Source organism: Eptatretus burgeri, chromosome 8, assembly GCF_056783735.1.
Source record: "Eptatretus burgeri isolate ZD-2024b chromosome 8, Ebu_testis_v1, whole genome shotgun sequence".
In the NCBI taxonomy this organism is placed as follows: Eukaryota; Metazoa; Chordata; class Myxini; order Myxiniformes; family Myxinidae; genus Eptatretus; species Eptatretus burgeri.
Window position 1 is genome coordinate 98,547,039 of NC_140968.1, and position 16,764 is coordinate 98,563,802.

Sequence of the window (16,764 nt, forward strand, 5' to 3'; positions counted from 1 at the left end):
CCTCCATTGGAAACGCTTCGTCTCGATTGGTGAGAGTGGGGTTGACGAGGCATGAATGACGTCATGATATCGATCTGAGCAATGGACATCATGTTGTCTGTGTCTCCAGTTCATTCCTTCCCCCCACGTTTGTCCCTTTTGGACGCCGCTCCGACCTCTCTTTACCATCGTGAATCCATTCCACTTTACCCGCTTCCTCCCGCACCCCCACTTCGCTCTTCCCGACCTGTGATGCGGTGTGCGGCGACGTGCCGACCTATGGTGCGGTGTGGTGTGGCGACGCGACGTGCCGACCTATGGTGCGGTGTGGTGTGGCGACGCGACTTGCCGAGCTGTGGTGTGGTGCGGCGACGCGATGTGCCGAGCTGTGGTGTGGTGTGGCGACTCGACGTGCCGACCTGTGATGCGGTGTGCGGCGACGCGATGTGCCGACCGCGGTGTGAGGCGACGCGATGTGCCGACCTGCGGTGCGGTGTGGTGTGGTGTGGTGTGGCGACGCGATGTGCCGACCTGTAGTGCGGTTTGACGCGACGTGCCGACCTATGGTGCGGTGTGACTCTGTGTGCGGCGATGTGAGGTGCCGACCTGTGGTGCGGTGTGGTGTGGCGATGCGACATGCCGACCTGTGGTGTGGTGACGTGACGTTTCGAACTATGGTGTGATGCGACGTGCGGAGACGCGACTTGCCGACCTGTGGTGTGGAGATGCGCCGTGCCGACCTATGGTGCGGTGTGATGCGGCGACGCGATGTGCCGACCTGTGGTGCGGTGTGGTGTGGCGACGCGACGTGCCGCCCTGCGGTGTGATGCGGCGACGCGATGTGCCGACCTGTGGTGCGGTGTGCGGTGACTCGACGTGCTGACCTGTAGTGCAGTGTGACGCGACGTGCCGACCTATGGTGCGGTGTGCGGCGATGCGACGTGCCGACCTGCGGTGCGGTGTGACGCGACGTGCCGACCTGCGGTGCGGTGTGACGCGACGTGCCGACCTGCGGTGCGGTGTGACGCGACATGCCGACCTGCGGTGCGGTGTGATGCGACGTGCCGACCTGTGGTGTGGTCTGGAGACTCGACTTGCCGAGCTGTGGTGTGGTGTGGCGACGCGATGTGCCGAGCTGTGGTGTGGTGTGGCGACTCGACGTGCCGACCTGTGATGCGGTGTGCGGCGACGCGATGTGCCGACCGCGGTGTGAGGCGACGCGATGTGCCGACCTGTGGTGCAGTGTGATGCGGTGTGCGGTGACGCGATGTGCCGACCTGTGGTGCGGTGTGTGGTGATGCGACGTGCCGACCTGTGGTGCGGTGTGACTCGACGTGCCGACCTGTGGTGCGGTGTGACTCGACGTGCCGACCTGTGGTGCGGTGTGACGCGACGTGCCGACCTGTGGTGCGGTGTGACGCGACGTGCCGACCTGTGGTGCGGTGTGACGCGACGTGCCGACCTGTGGTGCGGTGTGACGCGACGTGCCGACCTGTGGTGCAGTGTGACGCGACGTGCCGACCTGTGGTGCGGTGTGACGCGACGTGCCGACCTGTGGTGCGGTGTGACGCGACGTGCCGACCTGTGGTGCGGTGTGACGCGACGTGCCGACCTGTGGTGCGGTGTGGCGCGACTGCCGACCTGTGGTGCGGTGTGCCGAGCTGTGGTGTGGTGTGGAGACTCGACGTGCCGAGCTGTGCCGAGCTGTGGTGTGGTGTGGGGACTCGACGTGCCGACCTGTGATGCGGTGTGCGGCGACGCGATGTGCCGACCGCGGTGTGAGGCGACGCGATGTGCCGACCTGTGGTGCAGTGTGATGCGGTGTGTGGTGACGCGATGTGCCGACCTGTGGTGCGGTGTGTGGTGATGCGACGTGCCGACCTGTGGTGCGGTGTGACTCTGTGTGCGGCGATGTGAGGTGCCGACCTGTGGTGCGGTGTGGTGTGGCGATGCGACATGCCGACCTGTGGTGTGGTGACGTGACGTTTCGAACTATGGTGTGATGCGACGTGCGGAGACGCGACTTGCCGACCTGTGGTGTGGAGATGCGCCGTGCCGAGCTGTGGTGCGGTGTGATGTGGCGACGCGACGTGCCGACCTATGGTGCGGTGTGGTGTGGCGACGCGACGTGCCGACCTATGGTGCGGTGTGACGCGACGTGCCGACCTGTGGTGCGGTGTGACGCGACGTGCCGACCTGTGGTGCGGTGTGACGCGACGTGCCGACCTGTGGTGCGGTGTGACGCGACGTGCCGACCTGTGGTGCGGTGTGACGCGACGTGCCGACCTGTGGTGCGGTGTGACGCGACGTGCCGACCTGTGGTGCGGTGTGACGCGACGTGCCGACCTGCGGTGCGGTGTGACGCGACGTGCCGACCTGCGGTGCGGTGTGACGCGACGTGCCGACCTGCGGTGCGGTGTGACGCGACGTGCCGACCTGCGGTGCGGTGTGACGCGACGTGCCGACCTGCGGTGCGGTGTGACGCGACGTGCCGACCTGCGGTGCGGTGTGACGCGACGTGCCGACCTGCGGTGCGGTGTGACGCGACGTGCTGCGGTGCGGTGTGACGCGACGTGCCGACCTGCGGTGCGGCGTGACTCGGCGACGCGACGTGCCGACCTGTGGTGCGGTGTGGCGACGCGACGTGCCGACCTGTGGTGCGGTGTGGCGACGCGACGTGCCGACCTGCGGTGCGGCGTGACTCGACGACGCGACGTGCCGACCTGCGGTGCGGCGTGACTCGACGACGCGACGTGCCGACCTGCGGTGCGGCGTGACTCGACGACGCGACGTGCCGACCTGCGGTGCGGCGTGACTCGACGACGCGACGTGCCGACCTGCGGTGCGGCGTGACTCGACGACGCGACGTGCCGACCTGCGGTGCGGCGTGACTCGACGACGCGACGTGCCGACCTGCGGTGCGGCGTGACGCGACGTGCCGACCTGCGGTGCGGCGTGACGCGACGTGCCGACCTGCGGTGCGGCGCGACGCGACGTGCCGACCTGCGGTGCGGCGCGACGCGACGTGCCGACCTGCGGTGCGGCGCGACGCGACGTGCCGACCTGCGGTGCGGCGCGACGCGACGTGCCGACCTGCGGTGCGGCGCGACGCGACGTGCCGACCTGCGGTGCGGCGCGACGCGACGTGCCGACCTGCGGTGCGGCGCGACGCGACGTGCCGACCTGCGGTGCGGCGCGACGCGACGTGCCGACCTGCGGTGCGGCGTGACTCGACGACGCGACGTGCCGACCTGCGGTGCGGCGTGACGCGACGTGCCGACCTGCGGTACGGCGTGACTCGGCGACGCGACGTGCCGACCTGCGGTGCGGCGTGACTCGACGACGCGACGTGCCGACCTGCGGTGCGGCGTGCGGCGACGCGACGTGCCGACCTGCGGTGCGGCGTGCGGCGACGCGACGTGCCGACCTGCGGTGCGGCGTGCGGCGACGCGACGTGCCGACCTGCGGTGCGGCGTGCGGCGACGCGACGTGCCGACCTGCGGTGCGGCGCGGCGCGACGTGCCGACCTGCGGCGCGGCGCGACGCGACGTGCCGACCTGCGGCGCGGCGCGACGCGGCGTGCCGACCTGCGGCGCGGCGCGACGCGGCGTGCCGACCTGCGGTGCGGCGTGCGGCGACGCGACGTGCCGACCTGCGGTACGGCGTGACGCGGCGACGCGACGTGCCGACCTGCGGTACGGCGTGACGCGGCGACGCGACGTGCCGACCTGCGGTACGGCGTGACGCGGCGACGCGACGTGCCGACCTGCGGTACGGCGTGACGCGGCGACGCGACGTGCCGACCTGCGGTACGGTGTGCAGCGACGTGCCGACCTGTGGTACGGTGTGGCGACGTGCCGAGCTGTGGTGCGGTGTGGCGACGTGCCGAGCTGTGGTGCGGTGTGGCGACGCGGTGTGCGGCGACGCGATGTGCCGACCTGTGATGCGGTGTGCGGTGACGCGATGTGCCGACCTGTGGTGCGGTGTGCGGTGATACGACGTGCCGACCTGTGGTGCGGTGTGACTCTGATACGACGTGCCGACCTGTGGTGCGGTGTGACTCTGTGAGCGGTGATGTGAGGTGCCGACCTGTGGTGTGGTGTGGCGATGCGACATGCCGACCTGTGGTGCGGTGTGGTGTGATGCGACGTGCGGAGATGCGACTTGCCGACCTGTGGTGTGGCGATGCGCTGTGCCGAGCTGTGGTGCGGTGTGATGTGGCGACTCGACGTGCCGACCTATGGTGCGGTGTGGTGTGGCGACACGACGTGCCGACCTATGGTGCGGTGTGGTGTGGCGATGTGACGTGCCGACCTATGGTGTGGTGTGTGGCGACGCGACGTGCCGACCTGTGGTGTGGTGCGGCGACATGACGCGACGCGCCGTGCTGACGTATGATGCGGTGTGCGGCGACGTGACACGGCATGCGACGTGCCGAGCTGTGGTGCGGTGTGGTGTGGCGACTCGACGTGCCAACGTGTTGTGCGGCGACGCGACGTGCCGACCTGTGGTGTGGCGATGCGCTGTGCGACGTGTGGCGACGTGACGTGCCGACCTGCGGCGACGTGACGTGATGTGTCGACGTGCGGTGTGGTGCGGTGACGCAACGTGTTGACCTGCGGTGCGGTGTGTCGCGGAACTCGGCGACGTGACGTGCCGACCTTTGGTGTGGTGTGGTGCGGCGTGTGGAGACTTGCCGACGTGCGGTGCGGCGACGCGACGTGTTGACCTGCGGTGCGGTGTGACTCGGTGTGCAGCGACCTGCCGACCTGTGGTGCGGTGTGCGGCGGTGTGACTCAGCGTGCGGCGATATGACGTGCCGACCTGTGGTGCGGTGTGAAGCAGCGTGCGGTGACATGAAGTGCCGACCTGCAGTGCGATGTGACGCGGAGACGAGACGTGACGTGCGGCGACGTGCCGTTCTGCAGTTTGCGGTGATGACATGCTGTTCTGTGGCGACGTGCCATGCCGTTCTGCGGTGTGTGGCGACGTGACGTGCCGTTCTACGGTGTGCGGTGATGTTCCGTGCCGTTTTGCGGTGTGCCATGATGTGACATGACATGACGTTCCGTGCCGTTCTGTAGTGTTCTTGCAGCGCCATTGCGATCCCTGCTCTTTCCTGTTGCAGTACAAATTTGCATGTTTCAACGTGATGAATTTTTTACCTTGTTATTCACCATTCCACCTCCTTTATGAATAATGTTGTTGTATTTGTAAATACCTATACCAGTGTAATGTATTGATAATTATCATTGAACTTAAAATTTCTATGACTTGCATAAAGGTGTCACAAATACCTCGGTAGTAGTTTTTCGTCATCCAACAAATACATCTTCTAAAATGAGGACTTTGAGCTGTTCATATGTATATAACGAGGTGTGAGAGACAGACAGACAAAGACAGATTGGTGGAGGGAGGGCTGGTGGTGGTGGGACATGAAAGATGAACATTTCTTTGACTTTGCCCGTGATAATTTTCCTTGAATCCATCAGTGTTCCACGTTGATGAGTAATCTTGAACTCTGGTTGTTCTTGATCAACATGACATTACAACACTGACCTGTCACTCCTGGAATGACCGTCACACCAGCTTGTATATTTCATCTCACTGCAGTTGCACCTTGTTTTATTAACCCTTCCAATATTCGCACGGTGGGTCGAGTTTCCTTGGAGGTGTCGATCGTCCTTCTGTCCTCTGAAGATTGGACCAACGCTGGAGCTCGAATTGTACACATTATGAATACTGGGTGTGCGGATGGTGGATGGTCCTTCATTTTGGGTGGGAAAACTTCGGGCAACGTTGTGGTCTCTAATTCCCGAATGAAAGGAAGAAGGATTATGTGAGAATCGGAATAGATGAGGGAGACAAAGCCATCTGTTTGTAGGTACTACGAGCATGTTTGTTCAATGGTAGGTGAAACAAAATGTATCGATTTAAATAAAGACTGTGTTGTGTGGATAATTCCGGTTAACACCCTTGTCAAACCTGCGGAGCGTATTCCTTGTTCCGGATATCTGATTTCACCACTGACAGACCCCAACAAACGTTCTACGTGAGGTTTGTAAAGCCACGTCCTCTTGAGGAACACGTGTTAAACCACTGGCCATATATGTCCACCACGTCACCCTCGAGCCAAGACATTTCCATTTGATTGATTGATTGAATTAAAGCATGGTACACGATTAATGAAATCTTCTTCTTCCTTTTTCTTGCTTATTCTCTTCATTGAGATTCTTTTGCACCACATTGTGCGTGCGTACACACACACACACACACACACACACACACACACACACACACACACACACACACACACACACACACACACACACACACACACACACACACACACACACACACACACACACACACACACACACACACACACACACACACACACACACACACACACACACTCTGTGTATGGCAGCACCCTTTTACATTTTCGAACGTTCCTTGGAAACTGCATCCATCCAGCGATTGCCCTCTCAAGCCTGCCATTCCTTTCCTTTCGTAATTCTCTGCAGACCACTGTCGTAGCACCTGTTCCCAACTATAGTATATGAGAGTACAACTCTCATCTACTGTAGTTGTAACTGTGACATTTTTGCTTTGGGACTGCAGGGTAATTGATAAGGTTGTTTCTCGTCCTTGATCTCAGATTTGTGAAAAAACTTGCTCAAGTAGGTATGTTTTTTTTGTTTGTTTTTAACCTTGTATTTGTACACTCCCTGAGTTATTGCCACCTTCATGAAGGTTAAATATTGCAAAACCGATGCCATGATAGTGTTACGGCTGTGGAAATTCGCAATACACCATAAAGGGTCCTTAGATCAGTTATGACGCTAAGTTTATGTGCAGATAGTTCCCCACCGTTGTTTAAAGGGAATTCGTGCGATTCATCGGGCTGCGACTCTTTGAGATAGCCGTTTTTCTGTTCTATCGTTATTTTGGACCGTCCGAAGACTTCAAACGAAGGCCCCGTGAAAGGCCTACAACGGCACGCGAGTTTGCGGCGCCGGGGCTGACGGGAGAGGCTGCGAAAGCTCGCTGGCTATTGGTGGCTACGGGGTGTGAGGCGGCAGTGAGGAGGAGACGCCCCTTTTTGAGGAGCTTCTCGAAAGGGCTGGAGGAGAGGTGGAGCGAAGGGGCGGAGCCCCGCGCTGTATAGGGCGGACCGCGCGTGAGCTCGTCCTCTCTCTTGGACGTTGTGTTTGAGCTCTCCTCTCTCCTGCCTGGATCATCGCGTTGGATTCTTCCTCTCTCTCCTGCCTGGATCATCGTGTTGGATTCTTCCTCTCTCTCCTGCCTGGATCATCGCGTTGGATTCTTCCTCTCTCTCCTGCTTGGATCATCGCGTTGGATTCTTCCTCTCTCTCCTGCCTGGATCATCGCGTTGGATTCTTCCTCTCTCTCCTGCCTGGATCATCGCGTTGGATTCTTCCTCTCTCTCCTGCCTGGATCATCGCGTTGGATTCTTCCTCTCTCTCCTGCCTGGATCATCGCGTTGGATTCTTCCTCTCTCTCCTGCCTGGATCATCGCGTTGGATTCTTCCTCTCTCTCCGCCTGGATCATCGCGTTGGATTCTTCCTCTCTCTCCGCCTGCATCATCGCGTTGGATTCTTCCTCTCTCTCCTGCCTGGATCATTGCGTTGGATTCTTCGTCTCTCTCCTGCCTGGATCATTGCGTTGGATTCTTCGTCTCTCTCCTGCCTGGATCATCGCGTTGGATTCTTCGTCTCTCTCCTGCCTGGATCATCGCGTTGGATTCTTCGTCTCTCTCCTGCCTGGATCATCGCGTTGGATTCTTCGTCTCTCTCCTGCCTGGATCATCGCGTTGGATTCTTCCTCTCTCTCCTGCCTGGATCATCGCGTTGGATTCTTCCTCTCTCTCCTGCCTGGATCATCGCGTTGGATTCTTCGTCTCTCTCCTGCCTGGATCATCGCGTTGGATTCTTCCTCTCTCTCCTGCCTGGATCATCGCGTTGGATTCTTCCTCTCTCTCCTGCCTGGATCATCGCGTTGGATTCTTCCTCTCTCTCCTGCCTGGATCATCGCGTTGGATTCTTCCTCTCTCTCCTGCCTGGATCATCGCGTTGGATTCTTCCTCTCTCTCCTGCCTGGATCATCGCGTTGGATTCTTCCTCTCTCTCCTGCCTGGATCATCGCGTTGGATTCTTCCTCTCTCTCCTGCCTGGATCATCGCGTTGGATTCTTCCTCTCTCTCCTGCCTGGATCATCGCGTTGGATTCTTCCTCTCTCTCCTGCCTGGATCATCGCGTTGGATTCTTCCTCTCTCTCCTGCCTGGATCATCGCGTTGGATTCTTCCTCTCTCTCCTGCCTGGATCATCGCGTTGGATTCTTCCTCTCTCTCCTGCCTGGATCATCGCGTTGGATTCTTCCTCTCTCTCCTGCCTGGATCATCGCGTTGGATTCTTCCTCTCTCTCCTGCCTGGATCATCGCGTTGGATTCTTCCTCTCTCTCCTGCCTGGATCATCGCGTTGGATTCTTCCTCTCTCTCCTGCCTGGATCATCGCGTTGGATTCTTCCTCTCTCTCCTGCCTGGATCATCGCGTTGGATTCTTCCTCTCTCTCCTGCCTGGATCATCGCGTTGGATTCTTCCTCTCTCTCCTGCCTGGATCATCGCGTTGGATTCTTCCTCTCTCTCCTGCCTGGATCATCGCGTTGGATTCTTCCTCTCTCTCCTGCCTGGATCATCGCGTTGGATTCTTCCTCTCTCTCCTGCCTGGATCATCGCGTTGGATTCTTCCTCTCTCTCCTGCCTGGATCATCGCGTTGGATTCTTCCTCTCTCTCCTGCCTGGATCATCGCGTTGGATTCTTCCTCTCTCTCCTGCCTGGATCATCGCGTTGGATTCTTCCTCTCTCTCCTGCCTGGATCATCGCGTTTGAGCTCTCCTCTTCTTCGGGCTCTGGATTGTCGTGTTTGGACTCGTCGAAGGCTCGTCTCTCCCTCTGGGCGCCAAGTCGTGAGGGTTGTGAGCAGTGGTCCCGGGTCGATGCATGCACGAGAGGAGAGTGCCGGAGAGGGCTCGCCGACCGTCGCCCCTCGAGGGGACAGATAACCAGCACGGTCTCGCGGGCCTATTCAGTCACCCACAGCCCATGGCATAAAGGTTTACGAACCCCGTCTACCTCCCTACCTATGGAGAGGGTTTTCCTGTTGCTTTCGTATGACTGCTGTGGAACCGTGTCCCTATAAGTTAGACCTGTGTAAGTGACTGTACATTGCTCATATTCGGTGGTAACGCTTTTCTTGTAAATACGTGCATGATTCCTTGCTTGTGTTGTGTGTGTGCAATATGTGCTTTGTAATAAATGTCCTTGTGTGAAATGTATCCCGTTCGTTGTCTCTTTCCCCATTGAAAGTGCAATCTTGAATCGCGGAATAAATTGGTCGTGGGTTTTGAACACCCAGGGTAAAGAACAGAATCTGATCTGTCGAGGTCGGCGATAACACCGCTCGGTTATCACTGTAGCACGGAACGGACCGCTGAAGCGGTTCGTGTCCTAGGCCGACCTGCGGCGAGGTACGATCGCCCGGTCGACTACTCGCGCAGGTACTTAGGAAGGTCGAATTTGGCGAGCAACCCTATCCTGCGCGGGTGGGCAATTGACACGATCGTGGTGAGGTTAAACCCCCCACCCGTGACTGGCTCCTGGCGGTAGTTCCAGGAGGGTTACGACTGAATTGTCCGTCCGGTGGACGACGCGGTCGCGATTCGAGTTACGTGGCCAATCGCACGCCGGGCGGGCCAGAATTCGTAACAATAGCATGGAGGCATGCACACTTGCCTCTGAGCTGTGTTGCCTGGGTTAGAATCCCCAACCAGCCACAACCTCTCATCCTGGTGGTTCCCGTGCAGGGTGACTCATCAACATGTGTGCCGTTCCTCGGAAGAACGTTGTATTTGACGACCTGCCTCCCGACACTGGTCATTGGTTGACGTTTAAGATCCCACTGTCTTTCACGGAGAAGAGGCGAGTTATCGCCGGTGCCTTGAACAAATTACAAATTCCTCCCCTTATCTCCTCCAGTTGTGCTTGTGGGTTCATGAAGGTCTTGGTGCAAAAAATAAAATAATAATGAAACTTTACCTGGCCGACTCCCCCTCCCCCACCTCAATCCCCCTCCCCCCCCCCCACACGCCACACGAGGTCAGAGTTTCACTCATCTCCCAGTGGTGTGCAATGATTTATAATTAGTATGTTAGTCTGCTGAGGACATGTTTTTGTTTTTACTACTTCTGGTGAATGTTACTGCTGCATGTCTGTCTACATGCCAAATCATTAGATGTTCTGTCTTGTTTATTCAAAATTTGACTAGTTTTAATTGGTTAATAGAGGAGTTAACCAAGTAAAGTGTTCTCTTCTGGTTTAGCTGTTACCACGAAGTATATATAGTACAATGATTGTCTTGCACTCCTCTTTATCTTGTATGCATAGATTACAGTGGGAATGTCTAACTTCCTTGCTGTCTTATCTCCCCTTTCTTTGTCTTGTCTGTATTGAGATGCATCACGTGTTCACACACGAGTATGTATTACTGTTTGGGTGTCTTGGTTAACATTTGCTTGTTACATTTACCATTCCTTCAATGTGCCTAACTCCTGCTCTTTCAAAACTGAGGTATTAGGTGCAGGCAGTGGTGGAGGTGTAGGTGCAGTAATAGAAATTGGTAGACATGAGGTATGGGAGACAGTTTTTGTGGGTGATGAGACGATTAAATATGTAGATTCTTCATTCTGCAGGAAGGATTGTAGACTGAGGATTCTGTGTAGTTTTGAAGGACCAGGAGTTAGGGACGTTGAAGGAATAGTAAACAATATTGTATCGGGTCATGGCAGGAAGAAGTTGGTTGTGGGACACCTCCAGTCGGTGCAAATGATGTAGGGAAAGTTTTTACTTCGAGGTTTTGAAAAGTATATCCAGGATATTGGGTAAGCGGCTGAAAATAAAGGGTTGTGACGTCATGTTTTCTGGGATTCTCCCAAGATTAGGAAACTATATAGAAATTATGATCAGAGCAATAGACGTCAACCAATGGCTGGAAGAATGGTGTAGGGAGGAAGGTTTCACATTGAGGAAGCGGTGGGAATCATTTAGGAGACAAAGGGAGTGTTTCCGGAATGATGGCCTTGTGTTAAATAGAAAGGGGGCAGCAAGGTTTGCAGTGAGAATTGAGGAAGGAATTCAGGCTTTTTTTAGATCAGCGGAGGGTGGGGAAGGTATTAAGGTAAGAACAGATGAAGTAATTGTGATGAGTAAGGCCAGGCAGGAAAATAGAATTTCAGGAAGGGAAAAGTTAAATATATTCGACACCAATGCCAAAAGTTTAATAAGATGGAAGAGCTTGAAGCCAAAGTAGATAGTGAGTAGTACGATAAAGTTGCAGTGAGTGAGACATGGTTTAAGGAGGAGAGTAACTGGAGGACAGGATTAGAAGGCTACAAGGTGTATCAGTGTGATAGGAAGGAGAGAATAGGAGGAGGAGTAGCAATCTAGGTGAAGGACAGCATTGTATCAAGAGAAAGGGGTGACATTAAGGAAGGAATAAATGTTGAGGATTCTGTATGTGTAGATTAGAGATTGTAAAAACAGTAAGATACTGGTGGGATGCTTTTATAGGACTCTGGGTGTAAAGGAAGATGGGGAAGGAGGAGTACATGAAGAATTCAAAAGGGCATGTGGTGACGGGAGAGTATTGATTATGGGGGATTTTAACTTGCAAGGGATATATTGGGTCCAGGAACAGGGAAAGGGCAGAGTAGATGAGGATTTCCTAGTTTTAGTCCAGGTTTGCTTTTTAACCCAGTTTGTAGATGACCCCACGAGGGGGAGTGCAGTGTTAGACCTTTTAAGTAACGATCCCAATATGGTGGAGGAGGTGGAGGTTGGGGAGCATTTAGGAGCAAGTGACCATAACATTGTGTGTGCAAAGATTCTGTTGAGGGTTAAGGAAAAGCAGAAGGCATTTATTAGATTTATAATACGACTGCAGATAGATTTATATAACTATTGAAGTAAACAAGAACTCTCCTCTGCCGCCCCCCCCCACGACCCCAAGAACTCTCCTCTGCCCCCCCCACGACCCCAAGAACTCTCCTCTGCCCCCCATGACCGCAAGAACTCTCCTCTGCCCCCCACGACCCCAAGAACTCTCCTCTGCCCCCCACGACCCCAAGAACTCTCCTCTGCCCCCCACGACCCCAAGAACTCTCCTCTGCCCCCCACGACCCCAAGAACTCTCCTCTGCCCCCCACGACCCCAAGAACTCTCCTCTGCCCCCCCCACGACCCCAAGAACTCTCCTCTGCCCCCCATGACCGCAAGAACTCTCCTCTGCCCCCCATGACCGCAAGAACTCTCCTCTGCCCCCCACGACCCCAAGAACTCTCCTCTGCCCCCCACGACCCCAAGAACTCTCCTCTGCCCCCCACGACCCCAAGAACTCTCCTCTGCCCCCCACGACCCCAAGAACTCTCCTCTGCCCCCCATGACCCCAAGAACTCTCCTCTGCCCCCCATGACCCCAAGAACTCTCCTCTGCCCCTCCCCCATGACCCCAAGAACTCTCCTCTGCCCCTCCCCCATGACCCCAAGAACTCTCCTCTGCCCCTCCCCCATGACCCTGTTGTGGTTACCACCCGTTCGGCGTGCGGGTGACCGCTCTCGCCCACGGAACGGACAAACCAAGTCGCAGCTTTCGGATCAATGCCGAAATCCAGCTACGGGTGTATCTTTAATCGCACCACAGCCTTGTCAATACTCTACCCGCGCTTCAGGGTCCGATCGCCGAATGGTCGATTTACCTAATTAATCGTGCGGGCAGACTACCGAGAGACTGTACCTCAACGGGGCCTGCTTGGAAACGAGCCGCTAAGCAGCTCGCTCCGTTTGCGATTTGCCGAGCGGTGTATATCGCCAAGCCCCGCCGGATCAGATACTTTTATCGGCTATTAAAAAGACAGCTCCATTCCGAACTCAATTATGGCAGTTCAATTAGGGAAAGTACGCAATGAACAGGTTAACATTTAAACAATGACATTTATTACACACACGTAAGCAGTCATGTATGCAACCAATGCACGTATATAAGCAATGCAATGGGGGTAAGGGACAGGACACGAGTAACAAAGCCTACAGCCGTTCTATTATTATGTATTTACATGAACTTAACAGTTCTACTTAAAGACATGGCACCACAACGTTCATGCAAAACCCCAGAAAAGAAAAGGCCCGTGCTCGTAAGCCTTTAATGTTTCTCAGAGCTTGGGAGACCGAAGGAGCTCCGAGAGGCTGCGCTGGTTACCTGCCGCCTTCGTGGCGACTCGCTGGGTGCTCCTCTGCATCCCGTCCGCACGGCAGCTGGCGTGACCGTGGCGCGGCCCAGGCCTCGTCGTGCTGCCTGGTCGATCGGGCCTAGTCGACAACGCCTCAGAGGAACGAACAGGCCTTTGCTCTCAGAGTTGGTGCTCTCTTAAGAGCCCGTCCGTTCCTCCACGTCGTTTGGACTGTCCCGGGGCCTGATCACCTTGGACCGTTATGTAGCTGGTTGGCGACTCCTCTCCCCAGCGACCCACAGTTCGGCTCAGCACGGCAGGCTGCGCTCCAGGCTGCTGTCTCCTCCGCTCTCTCCAGTTTCTCACCGAGTGCAGACTCCAGACTGATCCAGCTCCCAACGCGGCTCCACACAACTCCTCGCTTGGCGTCTCTGCGCGCCTTTATATGTGATCCGTGAGGCGAGGTTTTGATCTCCGATCCCTCACCTCTGACCCACCCCCCACCCCCGCTGGCTCCGCCCCTTTCGATCTTTTGATGCGAATTGTCGCGAAGCTCAGAGAGCGGAGGTTGGTGAAATCATCGACCCTGGTGCCAACAAAGGAGTCCCCGCGTCTGGTGGCAGAGATGTTGTTCGTGGGGGATTCGCCGTGGTTGGCGCAAAGATGGCGGCGTTTGCGGAGATGAAGGTAAGGCGTGTTGTTCGTTGTTGAGATGTGGTTTAGGAGATGGCGTGGAGATGTCGTTGTGGTGAAGGTGGTTGTTGTGGAGAAGGTGGTTGTTGTGGTGGTTGAAATGCAGTTGGTCCAAAATAAAGATAGTAAAAGAAAAACGGCTAACTGAAGATTCACAGCCCTGCACACGAATAATTGCCCTTTAAACATCGGTGGGGAAATCTATCTGAACACAGACTTATCGACATAACTGATCTAAGGACCTATATGGTGTCCTGTGAATTTCCACAACCGTAATGACCCCAAGAACTCTCCTCTGCCCCCCATGACCCCAATAACTCTCCTCTGCCCCCCATGACCCCAATAATGCTCCTCTGCCCCCCATGACCCCAATAACGCTCCTCTGCCCCCCATGACCCCGAGAACGCTCCTCTGCCCCCCATGACCCCGAGAACGCTCCTCTGCCCCCCATGACCCCGGGAACGCTCCTCTGCCCCCCATGACCCCGGGAACGCTCCTCTGCCCCCCATGACCCCGGGAACGCTCCTCTGCCCCCATGACCCCGAGAACGCTCCTCTGCCCCCCATGACCCCGAGAACGCTCCTCTGCCCCCCATGACCCCGAGAACGCTCCTCTGCCCCCCATGACCCCGAGAACGCTCCTCTGCCCCCATGACCCCGAGAACGCTCCTCTGCCCCCCATGACCCCGAGAACGCTCCTCTGCCCCCCATGACCCCGAGAACGCTCCTCTGCCCCCCATGACACCGAGAACGCTCCTCTGCCCCCCATGACACCGAGAACGCTCCTCTGCCCCCCATGACCCCGAGAACGCTCCTCTGCCCCCCATGACCCCGAGAACGCTCCTCTGCCCCCCATGACCCCGAGAACGCTCCTCTGCCCCCCATGACCCCGAGAACGCTCCTCTGCCCCCCATGACCCCGAGAACGCTCCTCTGCCCCCATGACCCCGAGAACGCTCCTCTGCCCCCATGACCCCGAGAACGCTCCTCTGCCCCCCATGACCCCGAGAACGCTCCTCTGCCCCCCATGACCCCGAGAACGCTCCTCTGCCCCCCATGACCCCGAGAACGCTCCTCTGCCCCCCATGACCCCGAGAACGCTCCTCTGCCCCCCATGACCCCGAGAACGCTCCTCTGCCCCCCATGACCCCGAGAACGCTCCTCTGCCCCCCATGACCCCGAGAACGCTCCTCTGCCCCCCATGACCCCGAGAACGCTCCTCTGCCCCCCATGACACCGAGAACGCTCCTCTGCCCCCCATGACACCGAGAACGCTCCTCTGCCCCCATGACCCCGAGAACGCTCCTCTGCCCCCATGACCCCGAGAACGCTCCTCTGCCCCCCATGACCCCGAGAACGCTCCTCTGCCCCCCATGACCCCGAGAACGCTCCTCTGCCCCCCATGACCCCGAGAACGCTCCTCTGCCCCCCATGACCCCGAGAACGCTCCTCTGCCCCCCATGACCCCGAGAACGCTCCTCTGCCCCCCATGACCCCGAGAACGCTCCTCTGCCCCCCATGACCCCGAGAACGCTCCTCTGCCCCCCATGACCCCGAGAACGCTCCTCTGCCCCCATGACCCCGAGAACGCTCCTCTGCCCCCCATGACCCCGAGAACGCTCCTCTGCCCCCCATGACCCCGAGAACGCTCCTCTGCCCCCCATGACCCCGAGAACGCTCCTCTGCCCCCATGACCCCGAGAACGCTCCTCTGCCCCCCATGACCCCGAGAACGCTCCTCTGCCCCCATGACCCCGAGAACGCTCCTCTGCCCCCCATGACCCCGAGAACGCTCCTCTGCCCCCCATGACCCCGAGAACGCTCCTCTGCCCCCCATGACCCCGAGAACGCTCCTCTGCCCCCCATGACCCCGAGAACGCTCCTCTGCCCCCCATGACCCCGAGAACGCTCCTCTGCCCCCCATGACCCCGAGAACGCTCCTCTGCCCCCCATGACCCCGAGAACGCTCCTCTGCCCCCCATGACCCCGAGAACGCTCCTCTGCCCCCCATGACCCCGAGAACGCTCCTCTGCCCCCCATGACCCCGAGAACGCTCCTCTGCCCCCCATGACCCCGAGAACGCTCCTCTGCCCCCCATGACCCCGAGAACGCTCCTCTGCCCCCCATGACCCCGAGAACGCTCCTCTGCCCCCCATGACCCCGAGAACGCTCCTCTGCCCCCCATGACCCCGAGAACGCTCCTCTGCCCCCATGACCCCGAGAACGCTCCTCTGCCCCCCATGACCCCGGGAACGCTCCTCTGCCCCCCATGACCCCGGGAACGCTCCTCTGCCCCCATGACCCCGGGAACGCTCCTCTGCCCCCATGACCCCGGGAACGCTCCTCTGCCCCCATGACCCCGGGAACGCTCCTCTGCCCCCCATGACCCCGGGAACGCTCCTCTGCCCCCCATGACCCCGGGAACGCTCCTCTGCCCCCATGACCCCGGGAACGCTCCTCTGCCCCCCATGACCCCGGGAACGCTCCTCTGCCCCCATGACCCCGGGAACGCTCCTCTGCCCCCCATGACCCGGGAACGCTCCTCTGCCCCCCATGACCCCGGGAACGCTCCTCTGCCCCCATGACCCCGGGAACGCTCCTCTGCCCCCCATGACCCCGGGAACGCTCCTCTGCCCCCCATGACCCCGGGAACGCTCCTCTGCCCCCATGACCCCGGGAACGCTCCTCTGCCCCCATGACCCCGGGAACGCTCCTCTGCCCCCCATGACCCCGGGAACGCTCCTCTGCCCCCCATGACCCCGGGAACGCTCCTCTGCCCCCCATGACCCC

General features: G+C 58.5%; 1 protein-coding gene across 2 annotated transcripts in view; it reads left to right on the plus strand.

Moving 5' to 3' along the window:
- Nucleotides 1-16,764, plus strand: part of LOC147022360 (protein MTSS 2-like) — a 57,861-nt gene that overhangs the window by 464 nt on the left and 40,633 nt on the right. The gene's annotated exons all lie outside the window — the stretch shown is intronic.